Genomic DNA, 26,837 nt, shown 5'->3' on the forward strand with positions numbered 1-26,837 from the left:
AGAGGAATGGAGGGTGGCAACACTAGAATGGGTGGCTCCCCATTTGTGGACTGCTCTCCCCAGGGAGACTCGCCTGGTGCCTTCACTTACACCAATTATTATTCTAAAATATCCAGGGAAAAACAGGGATTGGTGGAAATTCTGTCACGTATCATGGTTTCAGTGCTCCACAATCCCACTGGCAAGCCATTGTTAGGAAAGAATCTGGCAAGTGATAACCATGGCTGCAACATAGATGTGACACACCATGGAAGGGAGGTGAGCTCTCAAGCAAACAGATTTAACAGAATGATCCCCAAATTGTCCAACTATGGTTAAAAGGTCAGAATAGGTATCTATGCCACCAGAGCTGGGGGGGGGGGGAGAGAGAGAGAGAGAGAAGGTACAAGTGGAACACATAATCAAATCACATAAAGATGCAGATTTCCAGATAGATTTAAACCAACTATCCAGGGAGCATCCTGAGTAGAGCTTTGGGCTCCGCTCTATAGTTCAAGCTTTGGCAGCACTGAGGAAGTGCCAAGGTTTGATGGCCTACTTGTGTTAAATGCCTGGCTGGATGCAGATCAGCTCTACATAACAACAAGCTAGCTTCAAATGTATCTCTGTTGCCAGACCAACGTATGAACTAAAATATTCTTTCTGGCTGGCACACCAACAGTATGTTCCGTACTATCTGAAATGTCGCAGATCCAGGCAGAGAACTGCCTTTTTAAAAAAAAAATTAATAACCCTTTTGCCTAATAAATATGATTAAAGGGAGCCAGGATCTTTTTTTCCTCTGGCTTTTATTTAGAGGAAAGCAAGGAACCTGGGAATTTGTGTCTAGGACTGACAGTTAAGCAACTACTCAGTTAATTATCTTAATGAAGCACATTCTTAGCTCTGATTAGTGGAGGGAAAAATCAGTCATTAAGCTTTATTAGGCAAACCATTTGTCTCCACGGCTACCTAGACAATTTTAAACATCATACCCATCACATTTACACCACTTCTGGATTGCCTTTAAAAGAAAAAGGAAAGAAAAAAGATGCTCACTTATCATTCATACATACAACAATGTGGACATTTATGAGCGATGAGCAATTTGTTAGATCATTAGTTCTTTTCCTTTTTATTTCCAGGTAGTAAACAAGTCAAATGTTAAGCCTAGCAACAATTGGCTTGACAATTAGTGCTTAATTAATTAGCTTTCCTGCCACTTCTAAGTTAGCATTGTATTAGCGGCCCTCTAAAGAGGGAAAAGATGGAGGCTGTAAAAAAAAGCAAAGAACTTGGGGGTGGAGAGGATGGCCAGGAAAGGGACTCCAACAGTCCAAATCAATGAATATTTGCAAAAAGCCTCCCCTCGCAACTGGAAGAATGTGTGTTCCCTGCCTGTGAGTCTCATCCGCCACACAATATTGCAGCCCAAGATTTACACATCACACATGCCAAGTTTATGGTCCTCTCAGCATTTGCAGCTTGGCACTCTTGCCCGTCTGCAGTATTTTTTTTTTTGCTACTGTATTTATAGAGCCATTAAGTTTACACCGTAATATATGTATGCACTGTGGCCGTTACTTTTGCCGCAGGGACCATAAGTCTCAATTTCCTGACTGGTGTGAATTTAAAATTCTCCACCAGATTGCTTCACAGATAGAATCTTTTAATGCTGGAGATAAGAGTCTTTTGATTTAAAAAGGAATAACCTCAAAAAGAAATACCATGGATACTTCTATGCTACAAATGCAATGCTAAAGTAATTTAACAGTCACGCCCCCTCCTCCCAAAATTGACAGTTAAGAAACACCTATCCACATGCAATTACAATTCCCCAAAATTTCTTTATGAGATTCCAGGAAAGCAAAAAATTTGCATAAAGTGCCATTGTCATTGGTCTGCATGGTGATCCTCCAATCCTCAGCTCATGGGCTCATGAAATCTACCATAATACAAAGATTTGGCAAGGTTAACAGCAGTCTTAAGAGGACAATCAGATCAACAATTAATAAAAGGATGGGATTGTGTTAAAGAGTATATTAAAAAACATTGTTCTGGAATTAACATACTGGTATGTAACAAATGAAGTTTGCAAGGTCAAGTGTTATGTACTGAGCTGGATCCTAGAACAATAGGCAAGTAGGATCCTAGAATGCAACAACTGATTGGCTTGCAGGAGAAGACCAATCAGGCTCCAAGAGGGAAGCAGAATCAGCCAGTCAGACAGGACTCATTGTGCAAATAATGTATATAAAAGCCTGAGGTTTGGGGGGGCATATCACTGTTTTACAAGCTGCAATAAAGAGCATGAAGTCACTACAGGACATATGACGGCCATATGTCAGGAATGCTTTGATGGTGTTTCCTGCTTGGCAGGGGGTTGGACTGGATGGCCCTTGTGGTCTCTTCCAACTCTATGATTCTATGATTCTATGACTCTGAGTATATTTCATCAAGGGAATGAAGAAATGGTTATAAAAGGTATGAAACTAGAAATAACATATATATACATATATATAACACAACAATTAAGATAAAATGAAAAGTTGAAGTCTCAAAAGGATGGAAGGGAGTCAAAGTGTGTATGTACGGTATGTTTGTTTACGTTTTTGTGGTTGTTATTTTTTCTTTTTCTTTCTTTGATTTTTTTGATTAATGTATTATTTTGTTTATATTTTATGTTGTAATTTTGCATTGAAAATAAAGTGGTGTTTTTTTAAAAAAAGAAATCTACCATAATAGAGACAGTGAACAAAGTCTGAGAATTATGAACACCCAACAATTCCAGCCACAACTTTGATGGCAGAAAGTGAGAATTAAAGAACCTCTTAATGAGCGTGAGAGAGGAGAGTACAAAATATGGTCTGAAGCTCAACATCAAAAAAACTAAGATCATGGCCACTGGTCCCATCACTTCCTGGCAAATAGAAGGGGAAGAAATGGAGGCAGTGAGAGATTTTACTTTCTTGGGCTCCATGATCACTGCAGATGGTGACAGCAGTCACGAAATTAAAAGACACCTGCTTCTTGGGAGAAAGGTGATGACAAACCTAGACAGCATCTTAAAAAGCAGAGACATCACCTTGCCGACAAAGGTCCGTATAGTTAAAGCTATGGTTTTCTCAATAGTGATTGATGTATAGAAGGGAGAGCTGGACCATAAAGAAGGCTGATCGCCGAAGAATTGATGCTTTGGAATTCTGGTGCTTTTGAACTTTTGAGAGTCCCATGGACTGCAAAAAGATCAAACCTATCCATTCTGAAGGAAATCAGCCCTGAGTGCTCACTGGAAGGACAGATCCTGAAGCTGAGGCTCCTCATGAGAAGAGAAGACTCCCTGGAAAAGACCCTGGTGTTGGGAAAGATGGAGAGCACAAGGAGGAGGGGACGACAGAGGACGAGATGGTTGGACAGTGTTCTCAAAGCTACCAACATGAGTTTGACCAAGCTGCGGGAGGCAGTGGAAGACCAGAGTGCCTGGCGTGCTCTGGTCCATGGGGTCACGAAGAGTCGGACACGACTAAACGACTAAACAACAACAACAATCTATCTATCTATCTATCTATCTTTTAGTTGTGTGTTGCCTGTCCATTCCCATCATGTCAAAAGCATCAAATCTTCGACGATCAACTTTCTTTATGGCCCAGCTCTCACTTCCATACATCACTACTGGGAAAACCATAGCTTTAACTATACGTAGCTTTGTTGGCAAGGTGATGTCTGCTTTTTAAGATGCTGTCTAGGTTAGATAAATAATCTTTATTGTCATTGTCCCATACAGAACAACAAAATGGAAAAAACTCTACATCAAACATTCAAAACCAACAAGCCTGCTATCCCATCCTGATTAGCCCACCCCCAGATTCTGATACCCCAAAATTAAATACAATGACTACCTTACACTGCATTTAAAACCAAAATCGCATTTGGATGGAAACTGTTTCTCACGCGGCTAGTTCTAGTCTTCATAACCCTGTACCTTCTTCCAGAAGGCAGAAGCTGAAAGAGATCATTTCTGGCGTGCGCACTATCCTGCGCTATCTCTGCAGCTTTCTTATGGCACCTGGAAGCATAGATTTGGTCCAAGGTGGGAAGAGTGCAACCAGTTATTCTCTCCACAGTCTTTACAACCATGGACAGCATTGTTTTTTCCCTGGCCGTGCAGAGCGAGACTAAATATAATAGAAATATAATATAGAATATAATATAATATAATATAATATAATATAATATAATAGAAAAGACAGGCCTAAAAGACATACAGTAGAGTAGAATAGCTCCAGTGGTATTTTTGCTTAGAAATTGCCAAATACCCAGAGGAGCAAGAATTCCAGCAGCACAAGCCTAAGAGGCCCCTACTGTTGAGCAACCTCCAAGGAACCTGTCCCCCATAACTTGGTTACTCTCCTATCGCATCTTTGCTGTGAAAGCAGTCGCCGGCAAAGGAAATTACTTCAGACGAAGTGTAAATAGCAACACAACAGAGGTCGCGCCATCACTCAATGGCCCGTGTGTCAGTCAAAGGGGGTGAGAGGAGGGGGTGTGTGGATATGAAGGATCTGCCTTGAGAAAGGGAAAAGGAAGCACTCTAAATACTCAACTTGAACTTTCCACGCTATTAAGTGGCTGCAGGGTCACTCGGACGCTCTCGCCTCACTGAACAATGGTGCGCTTCAAAAGCTGTGCGTGATAAAATGGAAGCTATGCTCAGCAATCACCAAGAGCTGCAGTTGCCTCTCCGCTTTTAGACCATTTGGGAAAAGTTCCAAGGAGTGTGGCATAGCTGATTCTCAGAGCCTGACACCAGGGCTGTGCAAAGAAGAAAATAAATGCTGCTCCTTCTCTTTCACAATCCACCAGGATGATTTCCTACTCTTGCACAACTCTGGTTCATTTCAGTGGGGAGATTCCTGGCCAACCATGCTCCATCGGTTAAATCGGTCTCCAATTTTGCTGTGCACCACACTGCTCCAAATCCACCATTTGAGGTTGGCTGCTTCACTGCACTACAAAATCTAGAGAAGTGTGAAATTCAAAGGATAATTGTGTTTCGGGATTTGGGGATCAGGCCTGTTCACGTCAGAATTCCTCAAGCATCCCTAGCTGGTATCTCCTGCATGTCCAAGCTATCAACCAGAGGCCCATCTTACAAACAACCCCGAACATTGGAGGTCCCCCCCTCAAAAGAAGTGCCAGGTTCCAAGCCCTAAGAGGCAGCCCACAGTCTTGAGAATGTGGGGCTTAGCTAAGTATATATGAACACAGGCAAGATGACAGCCTTGGAGCTATCCAAGGTCCTGCAGCCTCTGAATGACCAACAGCCATCTTCCTTTGGATCTCATACCACTTGGTCCCCCAGCTTACAGTGGACCACATTTTTTGCATGGAATTACAGCTGTGCAGCCAAACATCCATCACTCCACGCTTTAGTTTTACAAAATGTCTGAGTTGTAAAGAGGTAACCAAAAAACAACAACAGCCTAAGCATAATTTTGTAAAATTGCAATTAGGGTAAGTTATGCACAGATAAAGCAGTTTGAAGACCCTTTATTTCAGCAGGCATTTAAAACATTAAAACATCCCATTTTATTGCTTCCACTTTTTAAATGTGTAACATCTTTTACCCTTGCTGCTGTTGAGTTGTTGCTTTGTTTTTAAGTGTTAGCCACATTTTATGTTCCTTGTTATTGCTTTTAGAAATGGACTGCTAGTTGCACTTGTACTTTTTAATGATTTATATTATATAATTTCCTGATTATGCTGTACACCATACCAGGTACTTTTTGAACTATATATAAATGAAGTATTATTAGTGCTATAATTTTGTTTGACAGGGCCTATTTCTAATAGAAATTAGAAGTGCTCTATAGGAAGAATTATTAACTGTATTAGATAGTTTTCCATCTCTTGATTTAATAATTAAAAGCAAATTGCATAGTGATTGGGTATTTATAATTACACACTAGTCCAAGTTGGAGCCTATTTTGTCACACAGATACAATGAATGGCAGTAGTGTCAATGGGATGGTCAGTTCAGCAATCCTGCAGCCTATTCCAAGGATTTAGGAGAAGGAACGTTACAGTCCACAAACATAAAATATACAATGCCTGTCCTGAAGGTTTGATTGCTAAATATGCATCAGAAGATTGGAAGATAATGAAGTCAAGCACAGAGAAACAAACCCCAAGCCCTCTCTACCCTTTCCCACAACATTCAAGCCTGAAAATAGTCTAGTCTGTCCCTCTTCACACAAGAGGACAGTAGCTATCACCAAGTAGAATATTATATCTGGAAGATCTGGGTTCAAATCCTGATTCAGCCACAAAGCTCTCTAGGCTGGCTTTGGACAGGTCACCATTCCTCAGGCCACCCACACATCATAGCATAGCCTGGTAAAGCACTCCCCTATTTCCACAGCAGGCCCTCTAGCGAGTCTGGGAGCTGGCATATTCATTTTGCAACTCTAAAACAGATGGTCCTTTCCAAGCATCTTTTTAAAAATTGTACTTCACCCTAGCTTATTAAATGCTTCCTGCCCCATGAGCTGCCTGTGTGACATTCTCACCTTTCACTATGCATTCCCAGCGGTTCCTCTTGCCTCCTTTCTTCCTCTTCCTCACCCACAACCCCACCTGCCGCTATGACCTAACATATCCATCCTCTAACTAAGAGTTTTGGGTACCATTTAATATTTTGTACTGTACTGGTGCATATAGTTTGGGAGGGGAAAAAGGGGGGTGGTAGTGTGTTTCTTCTTCAAGATCTGAGAGACTCATGAATAAGATTTGACACCTTTAGCCACATGTTTCACTGCATTTTTACTACTTAGCACAAAGCTAATGCTCTCACAGTAAAACAGGGAGATGGTTTGCTTCAGTACGTAATGTAAGAGTTAAGTTTCAAATCGTGCTATTCCTTCTCTTGTCAAATTCCACTGGAACAGCTTCTCACCCCAAACACCGCACTTCCAATGATGCTTCTCAGACCCCCTGGAATCATGTTGTATAGTTGTATAGTCTTGTGAGACTGCAGGTCTTATATATAAGGGGCAGGATGGAGATCTACACATAGAGAGGCACATGACCTGAGGCCATGAGAGTGGATCAAACCATCTTAGACGCTTCCCCAATCAATGAACACAAACAAACAAACAAACAAACAAACAAACCCTAAACATTATTATTTTTTAAGGAAAGGTGAGATTGGAGGTTTATTTCCTTGCCACAGGTGATGAGATGAACAGCTATTTACAAGCCTTATAAAAACGTAAGGTCTGTTGGAACACTCCTAACAAAGAATTATCTGAAATTTGAAAATAGCTGATCTGCCTCGTTGTCAAACATCAATGAACCACACTACAGTGAAAATAGCATCCCCAAATCGTACCACCATCAAAAATCACCAAAATATCATTAGTTCACAGATCTGACTATCACAGGGGTAGGCAAACTAAGGCCCGGGGGCCGGATGCAGCCCAATCACCATCTCAATCCGGCCCTCGGATGGTCTGGGAATCAGCATGTTTTTACATGAGTAGAATGTGTCCTTTTTTAAAAAAAATGCATCTCTGGGTTATTTGCGGGGCATAGGAATTCGTTCATATATTTTTTTCAAAATATAGCCTGACCCACCACATGGTCTGAAGGATGGTGGACTGGCCCACAGCTGAAAAGGGCTGCTGACCCCCTGGATTATCATTTTCAGCAAAGTCCTCAATGCTACAAGTGATAAAAATTCAACAGCGATTTTTAAAAATCAAAGATTCTGATGCTATGCACAAATGGGGGTCAATTTCTTTTCTTTTCAATATAATGGCTTAATTTCATATTAATCCCCATTAGCAGAAGCCAATTTTAGAAAAATTCAGTGATTCAGTTGCTTTTAATAATTAGAATCAATAGGTTACTCCAAGTCTTTCACACATGCTGCCAAAGGAAGAATTGTGTCTAGAAAGACTTAATTATCCTCTGCATAATTTTTTTCATGTTATACCTCTGATCCATGATAGTTCATGTTTTATAGCTAGGCTTTTGTTTGGAGAGAATCTAATGAGCATAAGATGTGTTAGGTTAACGATTTAAATATAGAATTATTACTACAGTACCGGTATTTTGCCTGTAGATGTGATCATATGGGCAAGACTTTGCACTGGCATGGGTCTCCATTCACCTGGAACACGCACTAACACACACACACACACACACACCAGCTGCTGGCACCAGAATACAGGCAGTATTCTAAAGAGTGCAAGTATACTGCAGCAAAAAAACACAAAAAACCCTGTGAGTTTAGGGCTCCCACACTAACATTGTTCACACAAGCAGATGACTTCTGAATGGTATCTCCCCCTCTCTCTGTCCTCAACTCTGAAACAACAGTGATGGTTGGGGCTGATGGGAGTTGTAGTCCAAACCATTTGGACGACACCAAGTTGGTGAAGGTTGATCTAGTCTAACCCCAGTAACCTCAGTACAGGAAATCCATAACAAGAGCATCTTCTGTTTGGAGACCTCCAGTTAGGGAGAGCCCAACACCTCCCTAGCCAATTGATTCCATTTTCAAACTGCTCTTTATCATCAATAAATTGCTCCTCACATTCAAGCCAAATCTACTCTCTGTTATTTAAGCCTATTACATCTAGTCTTGACCTTCAAGCTGTGGAGGATAAACCTTTGTCCGTTTCTACATTGTAGCCATTCAGGGATTTGAAAAGTGTTAGATGCTGCTCCTCAATTCTCTCCTCCAAGGTAAACATCCTAAATCCTTCAACCTTTCCTCATAGGGCTGGTTTTCCATATCGCTGACCATCTTAGTTGCCCTCCTCTGAATCAATTCCAATTTGTCAATATCTTTGTTAAAGTGCAGCACCCAGAACTAGACACAGTACTCCTGAGAAAATTGGACTGTGAAGAATAAAGGGAATCTATTACTTCCAGTGACTTGAAAACTATGGTCCTATTCATGGAGCCTAAAATCTCATTAGACCTTTTTTTATGCAGTCGCATCAATGCTAACTTGTGCTCTGCTTCTGACTAACTGGAATTTTGAGAGCCTTTTCATATAGGTAAAGGCAAAGGCGTGCTCTGGTCCATGGGGTCACGAAGAGTCGGACTAAACAACAACAAAGGCAAAGGACTCCTGGATGGTTATGTCCAGTCAAAGGCAACTCTGGGGTTGCGGCGCTCATCTCGCTTTCAGGCTGAGGGAGCTTTCATCCACAGGCAGCTTTCCGGCTCATGTGGGCAGCATGACCAAACCGCTTCTGGTGCAAAAGAACACTGTGACGGAAGCTGGAGTGCTTACCTTCCTGCCACAGTGGTACCTATTAATCTACTTGCCCTCGTATGTTTTCGAACTGCTAGGTTGGCAGAAGCCGCGACAGAGCAACGAGAGCTCACCCCATCGTGCAGATTCAAACTGCCAATCTTCCAATCAGCAAGCCCAAGAGGCTCAGTGGTTTAGACCACTGCGCCAAGCCAGGTGTCCCCCATCCTATGCCTGAGCATTTCCCTCCCTCTGCCCATACCAGTGATGAACTTTGCATTAGTCTCAGTTGAATTTCATTGTGTTAGTTTCAGCCCAATTTTCCAATCCATCCAGGTCATTTTGAATTTTATTGTTCTCTTCTGAGATGTGAAATATCATTCCCAGTTCTGTGGTGTCTGCAAATATGATAGGAATTCCCACTACCCGTTTTATTGCTTTTTTTCTTTTGTAGGATTGCTTTGAAGAATTTAAGGCCAAAAAGCAGTATATAAATAAACCATAACATAATGTATCACCCTTGATTGTTAAATTGCTGGTTGGGAAAGTCTGCTCTAAGTCATAGTTGAGGCTAGCCATAGCTCTTGGTTTACTCATATCAAACCATGCTTAGTTGAAAAACAGAAGTGAAAACATTTGATTTCTTGGTAACTGCTGTTACTGGCAAAAGGTAATTCTCATCCCGGAATTTGAAACTGCTGCAATGTTTTCCGGCAGGGGGGACAGTCACCAATGCCACAAGTCCTTGCCCAGCCTGTTTTTGCTATTTTAAAATAGCCTCCCAATTTGTTTCCTTTTTTACATCAGACAATGTGTGCTTAGCCTTCCCCACCCCCCAGACAACACACACACAGCTCTGCTTCCTATTTAATGGACATTGAACACCATTAGGACTGTTGTTGTTTAGTCGTTTAGTCGTGTCCGACTCTTCGTGACCCCATGGACCATAGCACGCCAGGCACTCCTGTCTTGCACTGCCTCCCGCAGTTTGGTCAGACTCATGTTGGTAGCTTCGAGAACACTGACCAACCATCTCGTCTCCTCTGTCGTCCCCTTCTCCTTGTGCCCTCAATCTTTCCCAACATCAGGGTCTTTTCCAAGGATTCTTCTCTTCTCATGAGGTGGCCAAAGGATTGGAGCCTCAGCTTCAATGGATCAATGTCTTGTCGTGGCAAAGGGGCTTGAATAACTCAGAGAAGCTATGAGCTATGCCATGCAGGGCCACCCAAGATGGACAGGTCATAGTGGAGAGTTTTGACTAAACGTGATCCACCTGGAGAAGGAACTGGCAAGCCACTCCAGTATCCCTGCCAAGAAAACTCCATGGACAAAGACAACAGGCCCTTAGGACTAGGACAGTGTTAAGAGGTACCGTAAGTCATGTTATCCTCTCCGAAAACAAGTGTCTGGAAAGGTACTAACTCTAAAGATTAGATACTCAGATATCTATGATGAAAGTTACAATCAGGTATTATTTTTTACTAAGCTCTAGATCTTAAAAACAAGCAAAAGATTATTCTTTTTAACATGGCTGGAGGCTATCTGGAGGTAATTAAAAAGATTTCCAAGGGCAACAGTTTACTTTCACCCTAAGGCAATCCATTTGCCATAGGGAAGCAAGTAGCTGGATGTGTCCCTTTAAGCATTTAACATCTTTGGAGAGGAAACATGGGAACTAAAAGATCTGGATTGCCTGCATACAGTAGAATTATCTGAATTTCTACCACTCTCAGTCCCAACATTTTAAGGCATGTAACAAAATGATTTCTTATGATGCTTTCAAAAGATGAAATCTCACTAGATTTCAGAAAATGGCACTGATGTTATCAAAAGTATACAACCCTCTTCTAATCAATGGTAAGGTAAAAAGATAAAGGTAAAGAACTCCTGGATGGTTAAGTCGACAAAGGAGACTATGGGGTGCAGTGCTAATCTCGCTTAAGGCCGAGGGAGTCGGTGTTTGTCCACAGACAGCTTTCCGGGTCATGTGGCCAGCATAACTAGACCAATAATAATAATAATAATAATAATAATAATAATAATATTTACACCCCCTCCCACCTAGCTGGGTTTTCCCAGCTACTCTGGGCAGCTCACAGCATATATCAGAACATACTAAAACATCAAACATTAAAAACTTTCCAATACAGGGCTGCCTTCAGATGTCTTCTAAAAGTCAGATAAAGTGGATGCTAGGGTTGCAAACGTGATCCGTGCAAGAGGCACTTTCGCAACCCGCAGCGTTTGCAACCCGCAGTGCCGCATCCGCCCTGAGTGCTCACTGGAAGGACAGGATCTGGGGCGCCTGCACCAATCAGAAGCTGCGCCTTGGTTTTTGAACATTTCGGAGGTCAAACGGACTTCCGGAACGGAACGGATTAAGTTTGGTGCTCTTGTTTTTTATTTGTGGTGCTATTTATTTTGCGTTATTTTATGGTGCTATTTATTTTGCGTTTTTGTTTTTGAGGCTTTTTCGGTTAATTTTTTTTGTGACTGTGTGGAACCCAGTTCAGCTACTGACTGAGTGATTATGTGACTGCAGAAATGGATAAAAGCCCCCCATCCAAACAATGGCTATCATCAATTTCCTGCTTGGCAGGGGGTTGGACTGGATGGCCCTTGTGGTCTCGTCCAACTCTATGATTCTGTGATTCAATGCAGGGAAGAAAAATAAATAAATTTTCATTTTTATCATCTACACTACTGTCTTATTTATTTTATAGTACAGTACATTGATTATTGCTTTCATTTTATGGATCAATGGTCTTGTTAGATAGTAAAATTCATGTTAAATTGCCGTTTTAGGGATTGTTTTTAAAAGCCTGGAATGGATTAATTCATTTTGTATTACTTTCTATAGGAAAGCATGCTTTGGTTTTGGGATGCTTTGGCTTTGGAACGGACTTCCGGAATGGATTAAGTTTGAGAACCAAGGTACCACTGTTGTTGTTGTTGTTTAGTCGTTTATCTCCTCTTCAACTGATACTGCAAAACTTCATTTTAAAAAATACCTCTGTGAAATTGAGCATTTGCCTGACTAGCGCTCAGGAAAGTAGAGCTATATATCTATCAGGCCCATCAGTTGCTGCTGGACAGGAACAAATGTGCAAAGCTGTAATCTGAGAAACATTAATTGACACCAGATAATCCTTTACCCAAACAAAAGCAACAATATGAGCTCTCCTCAGCCAGTGTGAGAGCCAGTGTGGTGTAGTGGTTAAGAGCGGTAGACTCGTAATCTGGGGGACCGGGTTCGCGTCTCCGCTCCTCCACATGCAGCTGCTGGGCTAGTCACCTTGGGCTAGTCACACTTCTCTGAAGTCTCTCAGTCCCACCCACCTCACAGAGTGTTTGTTGTGGGCGAGGAAGGAAAAGGAAAACCTGGAACCAGAGCCAGCCAAGGACATTTTGCTGCTTAAGGCAAAGCAGGTGGCGTTGCCGCCACAGCTGTCCCCATCACCTGACCCCTGCAGTGGGGGAGAAAAAGGAAGCCAGAGAAGAGGCAGCAGGAAATAAGCGCAGAATGCGGCCTCTTTGGGGTCTGGATATGCCGCCCTTCCCAACTGTCTCCCAGCCTGCCACATATAAGGTCACTGCTTATATGGTGTAGTGGTTAAGAGCGGTGGACTCATAATCTCATGAACCGGGTTTGCGTCTCCGCTTATCCACATGCAGCTGCTGGGAGACCTAGGGCTAATCACACTTCTCTGAAGTTTCTCAGCCTCACTCACTTCACAGAGTGTTTGTTGTGGGAGAGGAAGGGGAAGGAGAATGTTAGCTGCTTTGAGACTCGTTCGGGTAGTGATAAAGCGGGATATCAAATCCAAACTCCTCCTCCTCCTCTTCTTCTTCTTCTTCTATAGAAGTGAGCACCCCCCCCCCAAAAAAAAGACCAAAATAAAATAAACATGGTCATTGACAGGCAGCCACACAAAGCCAATGCTATAACGCTTAGGGGCAAAACCAATGCAAGGCTTAATTACAAGCACTTTTTTTGAAGAACATTCCAGCTGTGGAAAAAAGGAACCTGCATTCAACAAGAACAGCACTAGCAGGTTGTGTGTGGGTCTATGCAAAAATCACTTTGAGATAAGATTTTAAAAAATGTATTTATTGTTTTATGTATTTAAACAATTCATATACCACTTAACTACAATCCAGGCATCCCCCTGACACACTTACGCTCTATTTGCATGTGACCGTTGCTCTTACAATCCAGTGATACATAAATTTTGTTAAACAGATAAATGGAGGGAAGGAAAAGAGATCTCTTTAGAACTGCACAAGCAATAGTGTGATGATACTGCAGAATTCTCAACCATTCAGCAGTGTTCTTGTTCCACTAACAGCAGATACAGCAAAACAGAGCGATTGTATAAGCAGCATCTGTGTCATTTGGACATGGCACATCACCCACCCAAAGCTTAAGGAGATCTGATGAGGTAATCAGGAGAAGAATAGCTCATATTTCACGAAACACTCTACAAGGCAAGTTTATAAATTATGTATCCTCCAAGTCCGAAGACTAATCCATTATATTTTGGGTGCACGGGTGATGACTGATTTGTTAACTACATGAGTAGTCCAAAGTAAATATGCTGTTTGCGCATGCCCTTAATGCCTGCTAAATGAAGTGTCAAATCCCCAGAGTATTGCCGGTGGGCAGTTTCAATGCAACAGAAGGCTAAGGGACAATGCAGTAGGGATGAGGGGGCAACTGGCGGTTCCCTCGCTGCGAGAAGCCAAGTTGCAGGGAACCAGGCAGAGGGCCTTCTCGGTAGTGGCACCCGCCCTCCTACCAGATGTCAAAGAGAAAAACAACTACCAGGCTTTTAGAAGACATCTGAAGGCAGCCCTGTTTAGGGAAGCTTTTAGTGTTTAATAGACTATTACATTTTAATATTTTGTTGGAAGCCGCCCAGAGTGGCTGGGGAAACCCAGGCAGATGGGTGGGGTATTAATAATAATAATAATAATAATAATAATAATAATAATACAGCATCACTTTATGAATACATCTGCCCGGTGCTGTTTTTCTAGAAAAAGGAGTGCCAGAACCCACCATGTTCTCTTATAACAGCAATGGCACCCACCTGAGAGGTGACGGAACTGAATTCTGGTGAGTTCCAGCTGTAAAAAAGCCCTGTCTCTGCCCTATTTGCGTATGAAATGAGGGAATCTTGCTGCAGCATCAAAAGGGTCACATAAGGACAGCACTGTCTTTCTACTCCGCCTTCAATTCCTTATGATTTGCTGCTTTGGATAATTCCTGCTCTAGGCTTAGCTTCAGTTCAGGTATCAGATCCAGGCTGAAAGAAAGAGCCTGAGGTTGAGGGAGCAAAGTAAGGCAGGGGAACCCCTTTTGAGCTTTGAGTAAGACTTCACCCTCACCCTGTCCTACGCATGAATCGGGCACAATCATGAAGGAACGGGGCTGCTCTATCACATCCAGCCTGGCCCTCAGTGTGAACCTGCTTACATCCTCCTCCCACAGCAGAAGACAGTTGGACGTGGGAGGCGCTGTGGTCTAAACCACTGAGCCCCTTGGGCTTGCCGATCGGAAGGTCAGCGGTTCGAATCCCCACAACGGGGTGAGGTCCCGTTGCTCTGTCCCAGCTCCTGCCAACCTAGCAGTTCGAAAGCACGCCAGTGCAAGTAGATAAAAAGGCACTGCTGCGGCAGGAAGGTAAACTGTGTTTCTCCATGCGCTCTGGTTTCCGTCACGGTGTCCCGTTGGGCCAGAAGCGGTTTAATCCTGCTGGCCACATGACCAGCTGTCTGTGGACAAACGCCGGCTCCCTTAGCCTGAAAGCAAGATGAGAGCTGCAACCACAGTCACCTTTGATTGGACTTAATCATCCAGGGCTCCTTTACCTTTTTAGGCTTGTGTGCACATATTGCTGTGCCAGAGAGCTTGGCGCTTGCAACTGGGGATCTGAGGCTGGGATCCAGCCTTGTACACAGTATAAAGCAGTTGGAGAACATTTCAAGCACAGGAGAGGATACGGGTATGTGGCCTAGAATCACCACATGGCTTCTGTATCGGCCAGGCTGGGTGCAAATACCCTTTTCTAGTCAACAGCATAGGACCTTAAAGCCCCAATCCCGAGCTGAAAACTATCCAGGCCGAGATTCAGGTTGGTCTGCCATTTGTACATTGATAATTAGCCACAAAGATCAGTGGGACAACTTTTGCGCAAGACACTTGTCGGGGGAGTGGGCTTCCCAAGCTCTTTAAAGTAAGAAGTCAATTGCCACAACTGCTGTTTACTAACACATCTTTAAGGCTGTGAAGTTTATACAAATCACATATACTTGCTGCCGAAAGGCCTCTACCGTCTGCATAAACCCATGCGGCCCTCTCTTCCTTATCCTTTTATCATATTGGGCATTTAAGAAGCGTTACCATCCTCCAGCCTATATCAAGTATAAATAAATAAAAATAGCTGACCTGTTTAAAATTTTATGATTTTGAAATTAAGACGACAGAACCAAATTACAAGGACACAGCACAAAAGAATAATCATCTAATTTTACACGGTGCAAACACAGATATTGGTGTAGTAATGAGATTATTTCTTTCCAAGTAAAATGTTAGGCCCCCTGAGAACTGTAGTTCTTTTCTGAACAACTTGCCCTTTAAACACCAAACCGAAGGCAATCGTTCTGGCCAGCAAATTCAGAGGGGGCTTGTCACCTAAGCATAGCATCTGGATGTGCACAGATGAACTTTCAGGTGAGTTTGTTTGTTTGTTTAAGAACCCTGAAATCTCCCTTAAATTGTGCTCAATTGCTTTCTTGGAAAGAAATTATCTACAGCAGCTGCTCCATCAAGCTCCAGGAAAGCGAGCGATACAGGAAAGCGAGCGATACAGGACTGCAGGGCGTCTCCATTCACTCAGCTGGAAGGTCAGCTCTATCAGGCTCCTCCCTTCAGCTGTCATCTACAGCAGCCATTCCACAGGGCTGTCAATGCTTCTGAATGCCAGTTGCTAGAAGCCCCAGGAGGAGAGAGTGCTCTTATATCCGGGTCCTGCTTACAGGCTTCCCACAGGCATCTGGTTGGCCACTGTGAGAACAGGATGCTGGACGAGATGGGCCACTGGCCTGATCCAGCAGGCTCTTCTTATGTTCTTAACTCTGTAACTAAGAAATAGTTTTCTGCTTTCCTCCACCCGGACAATCCCTTTTCCTTCTTTTGTGTAGGGTCCTTTCGACTGCAACTCTGAGACCATTCTTTAAGCTGAAGAGCGAGGTAAAAATGCTTTAAATAAACTCTCTCTCTGAATACTTTTGAAAACTAAATGCTCCAGAGACATACATTACGCTGACAACTTTTTCAGCTGAAAGAAAAGAGTTCTGTGAAGGAAATAACACTGGGGGGGAAACAATCATTTTTATGCCATTTTATAAAATGCAGAGGACTATCATTCTCCCAGCTCCCAGCATTTCCATAATCCCAGAGGATAAGCCGCACCAATTCATATGCCTGTTAATTAGCACTTATTGCCTGCTACATACAAAAAAAAGGAGGGGGAGAACAGAGCAGAGCAGGCAGCAACCAAACTCATCTGTAGTCAGAATGTGTTTTTATCGCCATATCAGCTGCAGCCACTGCCAGGCCTGACAACAGCTGAACACAGCTTGGCAGAGTGCCTCAAATTACTGCCGACTAGAAGCACTTAAAGCATCCTCCTGGAGCTTGACATGACAAATAAAGCAATGATTCATAACTGAATTACAGCGAGGTTCTCTGGAAGGAAACAAACGCGGCGTTGAGGAGAACAGCTTGGCCGTTCCTTCACGGAGCTGAAAGGGAAAAAGGAACACCGAGGATGTTGCACTGACATGACAAGAGACACAAGCCCGGGAGGAAGCGAATGCTCAAACCAAGGGCAGCCCGGCAGGAGACAACGGAACGGATATAAGCCCCCCAAACACTTTCCTTCGGAGAGATTGCATTGCATCAGCTGGGCTTTGAGGCCCAAAGCAACGAGTTCAAGTAACTGGTAAAATGGGCTACTCCACCTCCTGAGCTGGCACTCTGGAACCTTCACCAACCCCATCGCAAACTGCTCCCTGGCACATGCTGTGGTCAGCTTCCCCTCATATTCCATCATACCTGTGATGGGATACCAGTTGCCGGCAGACAAAAAGGAGGTGGTTGTTGCCTTTGTGAGCTGCTTTGGGGCTCATAAGATGCATCTTGTTTTTACACATGTACATCATCTTATCTGTATGCCTCCTTTCCACAGTTAAAACCACGCTCAAGGAGGCTTACAACATGAAAAAACATGCCAATTTCAAACACGACAATTAGTCGTGAAACAATAAAACATCAAAAAGTACACAACCAAACTGAACAGTTTCCGCATAAATCATAACTAAGATACAAAATAAAGGCATCGTAAACTGATTAATTAAATCATCAATTCAAACATCAATGGATGAATATCAATTTATATCAGTAACAGCAACAACCCCTCCCCAACAAAAATCCCTATGCAACAGAACAGCAAGAGTCTGTCCAGCAGCCTCAGCTTTTGTAGCTGGAGTCAGTCAGGGCCCTACTCTGCAAGGCCAGGTGGGAAAAGGCCAGCAAGGCAGGGAAGCAGGTCTTCCAGGAATCATAGCCAATATGCTTGTGGATGTGTTTTCAACTGTTTTTAATGGGGCCTTGCAGTGAAGGGTGAGCAATAAATAAAATAACAATAATCTGAGCACACACCATTGGACACAGGAAGCTGGAACCGCGAAGCACATCTAGCAGTGCTCTTGCAGCGTTTGTAGCCAGGAATACAACTCAACACAGGCCGGCTGCAGCCCCCCTGGCAATCACCAGATGTACCCTGCTGAGCTTCCCAATCAGGAAACACAGCAGGACTCTCAGGCCGGCAGCCAGCTGTGCTTTCTCCCTCTCTGCCCCTTTGGTAAGCATAGAGGCTGGCAAGTAAGTGCTGAGGCACTGACACACACAGACTCTCCCCCTTTCCCTTCTGACTTGAATGCCAAAAGTCACAGCAACGGGAGTCAAACACTTCAGGGGTGCTTTGCACTCAGCTGGCAGACTAGCCAGGCTTCCCTAGTGTCTGCAAAAGATGCAGAGAAAGAGCAGAAACAGAACCCTGCTCCTCCATTCCAACAGAGCAGAACCGGGAGCAACAAGCTCTATCCTCCTCTTACATCATTTGAAATAATTTGCTATGGGGGTTCCGGTTTCCGCCTGCAGGAATGGCGGACCTGTTTTCCATCTCTCTGACCTTCGTAAGGAATTTGGCGGTTGCTAGGGGAGTAAATGGCAACCCCCTACCCTCTCCGGGGGTTACGGAGAGGGGCCGCTGGCCCGCGATGCCCCCAGACCCACTCCGACTGTTTTTGGAGTGGGGGGAGCTTGGGCTGAGCACTTACGAGGGCCAGGACTCCCGGACGCTAATCTGCATGGCGGGGATTTCCATGGTTAAAGAAGATAATTAGGCTTAAATCTATGGACATACTTCAGAAGGAGGGGAAGAAGCGCTGTTTACTGCTGAGAAATTTATGTTGCTGAGGGAGAGGAGTCAAAGATTGTACTGCATCTGGAAGAAGGATTGATGGGGACGGAGCGATAAGGGAAGTGAGTTTTTATTTTTTTTTCCTTCATATTGTTGCCTCGTACCTTCCCGGACGCGATGTCCTGGCTTGTTTGGAGTGAAAGAGAAGCAAAAGACTGTGTGAGTTGAACTTTATAACTGTTGTTACTGAGCATATTTTTTAAAGATGTGGAGTTGCCGATGAGAAAAGCCCCCCCCTAGTCGGACGGAAGGAGTTCTGGACGCGCTCGGAGGATTTATGAGCTGTGACGCACTTTAAATTGGAGCAGCGACCTGAAGCTAAGTTCAGCTATAGGGCAAGGAGATCCATTAATTTACCAAGAGTTTATGGTTTGATGTTTGGGTCTCCTGCCTGAAAAAGCTGTAAATTCTATAATGATCGTAAATCTTCATGGCTATGAGAGAAAACGAAAGTGATTTGAGCTTTTCAAGATGGCGCTGCTTCGGGCTGCTTCGACGCAACAGGGAGCTCCATTAAGAAGATTTATGGGGAGGCTGGACTGATTAACTCACACAGGAGAAAGAACATCTGTGAAACTTTGTTTGATATTTATCTCAGCAACTGGGAAACAATCGGATGAAAGTGGAAAGTGGAAAGTGGAAAGTCATCTATGTGACTGTAAGGGGAAGATCTGGATTAGTATGAACTTGGAGGACGATTTGAACTTTAGAAAAAAGACGGCAGTGGACAGTTGCGAGGAATTCCCAATTTCTTGAAGCATGGGAACCCAAATAAAAAATTCTTTAGATGATTTGGCATAACATTCGGTTTGATTGATATATATATGTGTATAATTTGAAATATTGAATGTGATATAATTGGTTTTAATTGGAAAATTAATAAAAATATTTTTTTTAAAAAAATGAAATAATTTGCTATGGAAAGATGAGTGTTGGGAGAAGCTTTCGAAGAGTCGAACACGAAGAGTCGAACACGACTAAACAACATATTTTATGACAGCTCTGATGTTTTAATTATCTGCCATGCTGGAGTGTGTGCGTATGTAATCACATGTTTAGTTGTTTGAATGTTGAAACACTGGTATGTTTTTGTTGTTGTTGTTTAGTAATTTAGTCGTGTCCGACTCTTTGTGACCCCATGGACCATAGCACGCCAGGCACTCCTGTCTTCCACTGCCTCCCGCAGTTTGGTCAAACTCATGTTGGTAGCTTCCAGAGCCATTGTTATTAGTGGCCTTAAAAGCAGCTTTGCTACGTGGGAAGGCAGAATAAATTATTCTTATTAAATATGTAAGATACAGAGCCTTAATACAGACAGAACAGGTTTGGCAGCTCAAAGCCCCTTTACAGAAGGTAGATTGAGAAGAGGGGATTCCCCCAATTATGGCACTCCTTAAAAGCTGCAACTTTAGAGCCCTCGAGTCTAGACAGAACTAATTTCTTTGTCTGCTAAAAATAGGGATTAAACATACCTGACAGTACCATTCCTTCTTACATGTGAAAGCTAAGACACTTGGGGCTAATAACCTGGCAAAATTCCAATAGCTACTTTGTTAGGAGACTGAAGAAAAGGTCTACAAAAAACCCCAATATTCCTACCTAGGAGCCACAACAATTAAGAATGTTGAACTGACAGCGGAAATTACACCGAAAAGCCCTAAGGCTTAAAAATAGAGAGCAATTTCAAAGACTATCTCATCTACTATATGGAATGCATAATGGTTAAAAAATTTATTTTAGAATGTTCCTGATCTACTAAGACATGCCCCACAAAACTCCACTGAACTGACTCGCATGCAAATCAGCTCTTCTAGATACTTTTCTGGTTTAGTTCTAAACCTCTTGTTTTACATCCAGCGGTTAAAGAGGAATGGGAAGGATCCTTGCTGTACATGTGCATGGTACCCCAAGTTCAGTCCCCTCAACTACCGTGAGTTAAGAGGTGTGGGGCTGAGACAGATGCACTTCCAGAGCCATTGGATAATTGAGTTTGAAGATTGGCAAGACTGGGCTCAGGTAGCTGGAAAGGAATTAGTTGGAAATGACTAGGTACTGTTGGGTAGCAGGCACCAACTGACAGCAGCTGCCCACGATTTTGCAGTCTGCTGGTGAGGAATACACTTCTTATTTATCACTGTACTGTATGTATTTCTGTTTTAACTGCATGCATTTTAGTGCTGTTTTATTATACTTTGTTCATACGTTTAATGTGCATTGTCCTGGGTGCTTTCTGAAGAAGGGCAATTTAGAAAGAATGGGGAGGGGAGGGGAGAGAAAATTCATCTCATCACCCACATGCATCTCTTCATTTTGTTGTAGTAATTAACCAAAAGCAATGGTATCCCTTCAGTACTGGCACCATTCATACCATACCACAGATATTCCCTTTGTCTGTCTTCCTTCTGTCCTGAACCGGTTCACTGGTTGGACCATTACTGGAGCAACCTTAAATGGCTTCTTCCTTCCCTAGCATCTTACAAGTTCTTGCTGGAACCCAGAGATCTGAAATGTTTCCTCCAGCCCAAGCTTTCTCAGAAAACTGCCCATGTAAATGGATCCTTTCCCTCGCTCAAACTTCTTCTTGACTCTGCCACTGCAACATCCTCTCTGCCTGGTCTTCCCTCCTGCCTTTCCCACATCTCTAATCCATTCAGAATGCCTCTGAGCTCACCTCTCCGCTGCTGCTTTGATCGTGTCATTCCCCATCAGCTTACTTTTAAGCCTCTCCACCTCTGTGTCCCTTCCTTCCCCTTACATCCCTTCTTGCTTACTTCAGATTCCTCCAGTTGTCTCGGCCTTTAATTCCAGTCTCTTTACAGCAGCCTTCCTTTCTCTCTTCTTAAGCCTCCCCTCAAAGTCCACTTTTGAGCAAAGCGTATTCTGATCCACCCTGAGCTTGAACAGCTTACCTGGTCTGTCTCTTTCACACACCTCCCAAAATATCCTAACACAAATCGTTAAGGTTGCTGCACACATTAAGGCAGGTGCCTAAAATTCTTTACACGTATAGCTAAAAAATGGTGGGTGGGTGGGTGGGTGTACTCACAGACATGTGATAGGAATATTCAAACCCAAAAGCTGGGATTGGCCTCATTTCCCTGTGGAATAAAAGATGGATGTGCTGCTGCATGGTTTGTGTGTGTGAAGAGGCCATAAGCTTTCTTGGCTGGACCATGAATCAATGGCAAAGCTTTGCATGTAGGTTCAATCCCCGGCGTTTCCTGATAAAAGGATCAGGAAGAACACAATTCCCCACAGAGGTCAGCCTGGAGATGATTCCTGTTTTATATCCATTATTGTCTTACCTATTTAAAATATTACATTATGAGATAGTATTTAGTTTATCCTGCCCTCGCCAAGAAACTCAATGTGGGAGTAAGTTAGGTGCTGTGTCTGCCTGCGTGAGCATGCAGAGTGCAGGTGGCGCTGTGGTCTAAACCACTGAGCCTCTGGGGCTTGCCGATCAGCAGGTTGGCGGTTCAAATCCCAGTGATGGGGTGAGCTCCCGTTGCTCTGTCCCAGCTCCTGCCAACCTAGCAGTTTGAAAGCATGCCAGTGCAAATAAACAGGTACAGTACCGCCACACAGAAAGGTGAAGGCGTTTCCGTGTGCTCTGGTTTCCATCACGGTGTCCCGTTGCGCAAGAAGCGGTTTCGTCCTGCTGGCCACATGAACCGGAAAGCTGTCTGCGGATAAACACCGGCTGCCTCGGCCTGAAAAGCGAGACGAGCGCCGCCACCCCATAGTTGCCTTTGACTGGACTTAATCGTCCAGGGGTCCTTTACCTTTAGCTACCTGCACCTACCTCCAAACCACTTAGTGATGGGAATGCGAATCCAGGTCAAAACATGGCCCTAAAGAGCAATCTAAAAATCCACAGAAGATGCCAAGAGTGTCCCAAAAGTCTCTCCTGCCTGCTCTGTTGCTTTGTTCCCAGACAGATAGGTTTATTTACTGATACAGCAGTGGAAAACCTCAGGCCTAGAGGCCAAATGCAGTCCTCCGGGCCTCTCTAGTCAGGCCTTGGAAGTATCCCAAGGCCACACAGGTCATTTCCCACATCTTCAGGTGCTTTTGCCAGGCAAGAATGTATTCTCATAACGTGATAAGGGTTCTTGCTTGCCTTGATGAAAAGGGGCAGGCGGGTGTAGAAACCTGAATTATGCATGGCTGCAATACAGTCCACTGTACAAATCACATCCCCCTCCAACTTTTTGCCTCTGCCCACTACAGGCATACGGCCCCCAGAAGCTTCCTTGGAAGGGAATGTGGCCCTCAGGTGGGACAAGGTTCCCCACCCTTGACTCAAGCTTCAGCATTCGCCCATCTCTCACAGGCACTGCCGCATTTGCTTGTCTTTCTCAGGCAACGCGTCTCAGTGGCTCTCCCACGTAAGCTGTCTAAAATTTAAATTAGGACTTGCCAAGAAAGCTGAAATCTTAATTTGCCTCTTACTAAATAACAAAGGCTTGTTTCTTTGACCCACAGCATTTATGGGGCATGTCTGGAGGAGGCACTTAATCACAATAATTTGTAGTGGCTCAGAAACTTTCAGATTTCATGACAGCCTGGCATTAAAAAAAACGCCACAAAACAAGAATGACAAGCTATAAGGAGCCCCAAAACCTCAATCTGAGGCTGGCTTTGGATTTTAATTTAGAGAATTCGTGGTCCCCCCCCTTTTTAACTAAGATAGCGCTGTCATACGATGTCCATGGGACTATCCTGAAGAAAACCAGACTTGCAACTTCAGTATCTATTTAACGAAAGTAAGGCCAAAGAAAACAGGAAGCCTTTATGGGCTAAGACGACCCAGCTTATTAACTCAACTTTGTGATTCAAAAGCACTTCACAAAGACCTAGGTATATTCAAGCACAGCATGTTAAGCCTACAAAATTGTCAGCAGGCTGTACGCAGAGAACACACACTTACCAGTACAAACAAGGCTGGCGCGCCAGGAAAAACACAGTAAATTATACATCAGAAATAAAGAGCTGCTACTTCCAGCCAGGCTTTTGAAGGCAGAGCTATGTAGGACATGCTCAGTGGGAAGGCACCATGAAAAAGCAGGTACAAGCGAGCAAACCTCTTGTTCTCATCTCATCGCAGCCACTTAAAGATTTCCCACTGCTGAGAAGCCTGTTGCACTTTTCCAGGAAATAGAAAATCACTAAGCTGGTCACCCACCAGGATCTATTCAATAAGGCCTCTCGGCATCCTTCATTCTGCACTAGATTTGAGAAGATATTTATGTACTCAAGTCTTCTCCCAATCCTTGCCAAAACCTATCAGACAATCTTATGCTTCAAATGTTTCGTTTTCAAAAGGAAAAAAAATCACAAAGCAAATTGCTCAAAAGCCACATAGAAAAATACCGTAACAATAATAATAATTTATTATTTATTCCCCAGCCACTCGGGACGGCTTCCAATAAAATACAGTGGTCTGTTCAACATCAAAAGCTTCCCTAAACAGGGCTGCCTTCAGATGTCTTCTAAAAGTCTGGTAGATGTTTTCCACTTTGATATCTGGTGGGTGGGTGTTCCACAGGGCAGGTGCCACTACCAAGAAGGCCCTCTGCCTGGTGCGAAGTAACTTGGCTACTCGCAGCGAGGCTGCTGTTCAGAGGGTTTGGTTTCATGCCGAGCAGTAGATACAAAATCATGTGATCTACAGAGGCTCAGGAGCAAGATCTGAAGAGCAAACCGATGAGCTAAGCTGAAGTCATTTCCCCTGCAGAGAAGAAGAAAGAGAAAGCCCAGGCACTCCATCCCCCCAATACCAGAAAGCCATGCATCAGGGGTGGGAAACCTGTGGCCCTCCAGACTTGGCTGGACCACAGCTCCCATAATCCCTGATCACTGGATAACTTGGTAGAGGCTCATAGAAACTGGAATCCAGCACTGTCTGGAGGAACACTGGTCCCCTACTTCTCCCATAGATGACGTTCTAGGATATGATGTTCAACCATCTGCCTAGCAGCAAGTGTCAGAATCCCCCAGTAGAGACTAGTGCTCCACTGGCTTCCTGTTATTTTCCAAATCACTTTCTGATCCTAACCTATTTATTTATTTCATGCCAAGTCACCCACCAGCTGAGGCCACCTTCTCTTTTATGTTTCCTAAACGCAATGTAGACAATTCCTTCTCTACACAAAGGGTGTCTCCGTTGCATCTGTGAGCTGCTGAGCAAAAGATCTATAACAGGCCCGTCCCTGGGCAAGAGGTCTTCTCCAACCATAGAAAGATAAAGGTAAAGGTAAAGGGACCCCTAACCATTAGGCCCAGTCGTGACCGACTCTGGGGTTGCGGCGCTCATCTCGCATTATTGGCCGAGGGAGCCGGCGTATAGCTTCCAGGTCATGTGGCCAGCATGACAAAGCCGCTTCTGGCAAACCAGAGCAGCACATGGAAACGCCGTTTACCTTCCCGCTGTAGCGGTTCATATTTATCTACTTGCATTTTGATGTGCTTTCGAACTGCTAGGTTGGCAGGAGCTGGGACCAAGCAACGGGAGCTCACCCCGTCACAGGGATTCGAACCGCCGACCTTCTGATCAGCAAGCCCTAGGCTCAGTGGTTTAACCCACAGCGCCACCTGGGTCCCTAAAGATAACGACGCTCATTTCAGTACAATTGAGTACATAGAAAGATAACGACGCTCAATTCAGTTCACAGATTCAAAATCTCAAATCCACAGAGAATGGTCTCCCGAGCTTCACAGAAGAACCAAGTGAAATACATTTAGGTGCCTGGCAAAAACATGCCTCTTCTGCCAGGCCTATGGATAATTAAAACCATCTATGGCCTTTTAAACTGGGGGTGGGCTATTGTTTTGTTTGTCACTATGTTATGTATTTTTGTGTTTTTATATCACCCTCGTTTTTCAAAATCCTGAAATAAACGGACAGAGTTTTCCTCCCTTTCTCGTAACAAGCGGACTCGTGGACATCCTATGAAGCTGCATGTTGGAATATTCAAGACAGATAAAATAAAGTACTTCTTTAAGCAGCACAAAGTCCAAACTATGGGACTCACTCCCACTGGGGGCAGCGCTGGTGACCAACTTAGATGGCTTTAAAATAAGATTGCTACTGTTACTCATTTCATTTCTACATCGCTTTATATTTTTAAGAAAAAATCATGGAAGAGAGGGCTATTGACGGCTACTAGCCATGCTGGTTACGTTCTACTCCCACTTTTGGAGACAGTATGCATCTGAATACCAGTTGCTGAGAGTCACAAGGAGCGAGAGAGCTGCCTTGTCCTGCTTGCGGGGTTGCCTTGTAGGCACCTAGTTGAGCACAATGAGAAGAGGATGCTGAACTTGGACAGCAGCCCAGCTCTCCTTAGGTTCTTAAAATGTTTTAATCTTATTGCATAGTAGAATCTCAAAATCTCTGCAAAGTGCCCAGTTAACACCAGAGTTTTACAAGGCCCTTCTCAGCAGAGATATGTTCTATTGTGTGCTTTAGGATCTGGAGAAAAACTGATTGAAATTCCGCACAAAGAAGAAGCCTGTTGAAGCAGTAAGGATAGAGTTTGGTACCTTTTATAGATGAAATATATCCTTCAGCGGAAAATAGTCCCAAACGTATTTCGTCTATGAATGTGGGGGCCACGGAAGTCTTCACAGCATTCCACAACTCTAAAACAGCAAACAACAAAGGAAGAGGTGAAAACACACCCATAACTTGCTGTAAGACATAGCCCTGTGAAGAGAGATTAGTTAAATTTACCTAACAGTGTGGATGACAGCAAAAGCATGAAGCAAAGTCTTTTTTCAAAACCAGGCTGGCAGCACCTGACATGAACCATCTTGAGCATTTTGATGCCTTTTAGTTGTAGCCTTACTAGCTTATTTCCCCATGTAGCCAACAGATGAAACTTTCCTCATGACTGATTGGGAAAAGCTTCAGCTGCAAAATTTATTATAAAACTGTTAAAAGCAGGAGAACCTTGCCAGTATTTTTTTTAAAAAAACTTATTTTCAAAAAAAACTTTGACCAGCTGGTGACAGCCCAGTAGCTGCTTCCCAAA

General features: G+C 43.7%; 1 protein-coding gene across 6 annotated transcripts in view; it reads right to left on the reverse strand.

The window, feature by feature from the left end:
• Nucleotides 1-26,837, reverse strand: part of FAM168A (family with sequence similarity 168 member A) — a 148,773-nt gene that overhangs the window by 94,185 nt on the left and 27,751 nt on the right. For all 6 annotated transcript variants that reach the window (XM_060273943.1, XM_060273942.1, XM_060273941.1 and 3 more), the window contains exon 2: nt 26,347-26,445. The gene's annotated coding sequence lies outside the window, so the exon portion shown is untranslated. The remainder of the gene's footprint in view (nt 1-26,346; nt 26,446-26,837) is intronic.

The sequence above is a fragment of the Zootoca vivipara genome, chromosome 4 (assembly GCF_963506605.1).
Source record: "Zootoca vivipara chromosome 4, rZooViv1.1, whole genome shotgun sequence".
Classification (NCBI taxonomy): domain Eukaryota; kingdom Metazoa; phylum Chordata; class Lepidosauria; order Squamata; family Lacertidae; genus Zootoca; species Zootoca vivipara.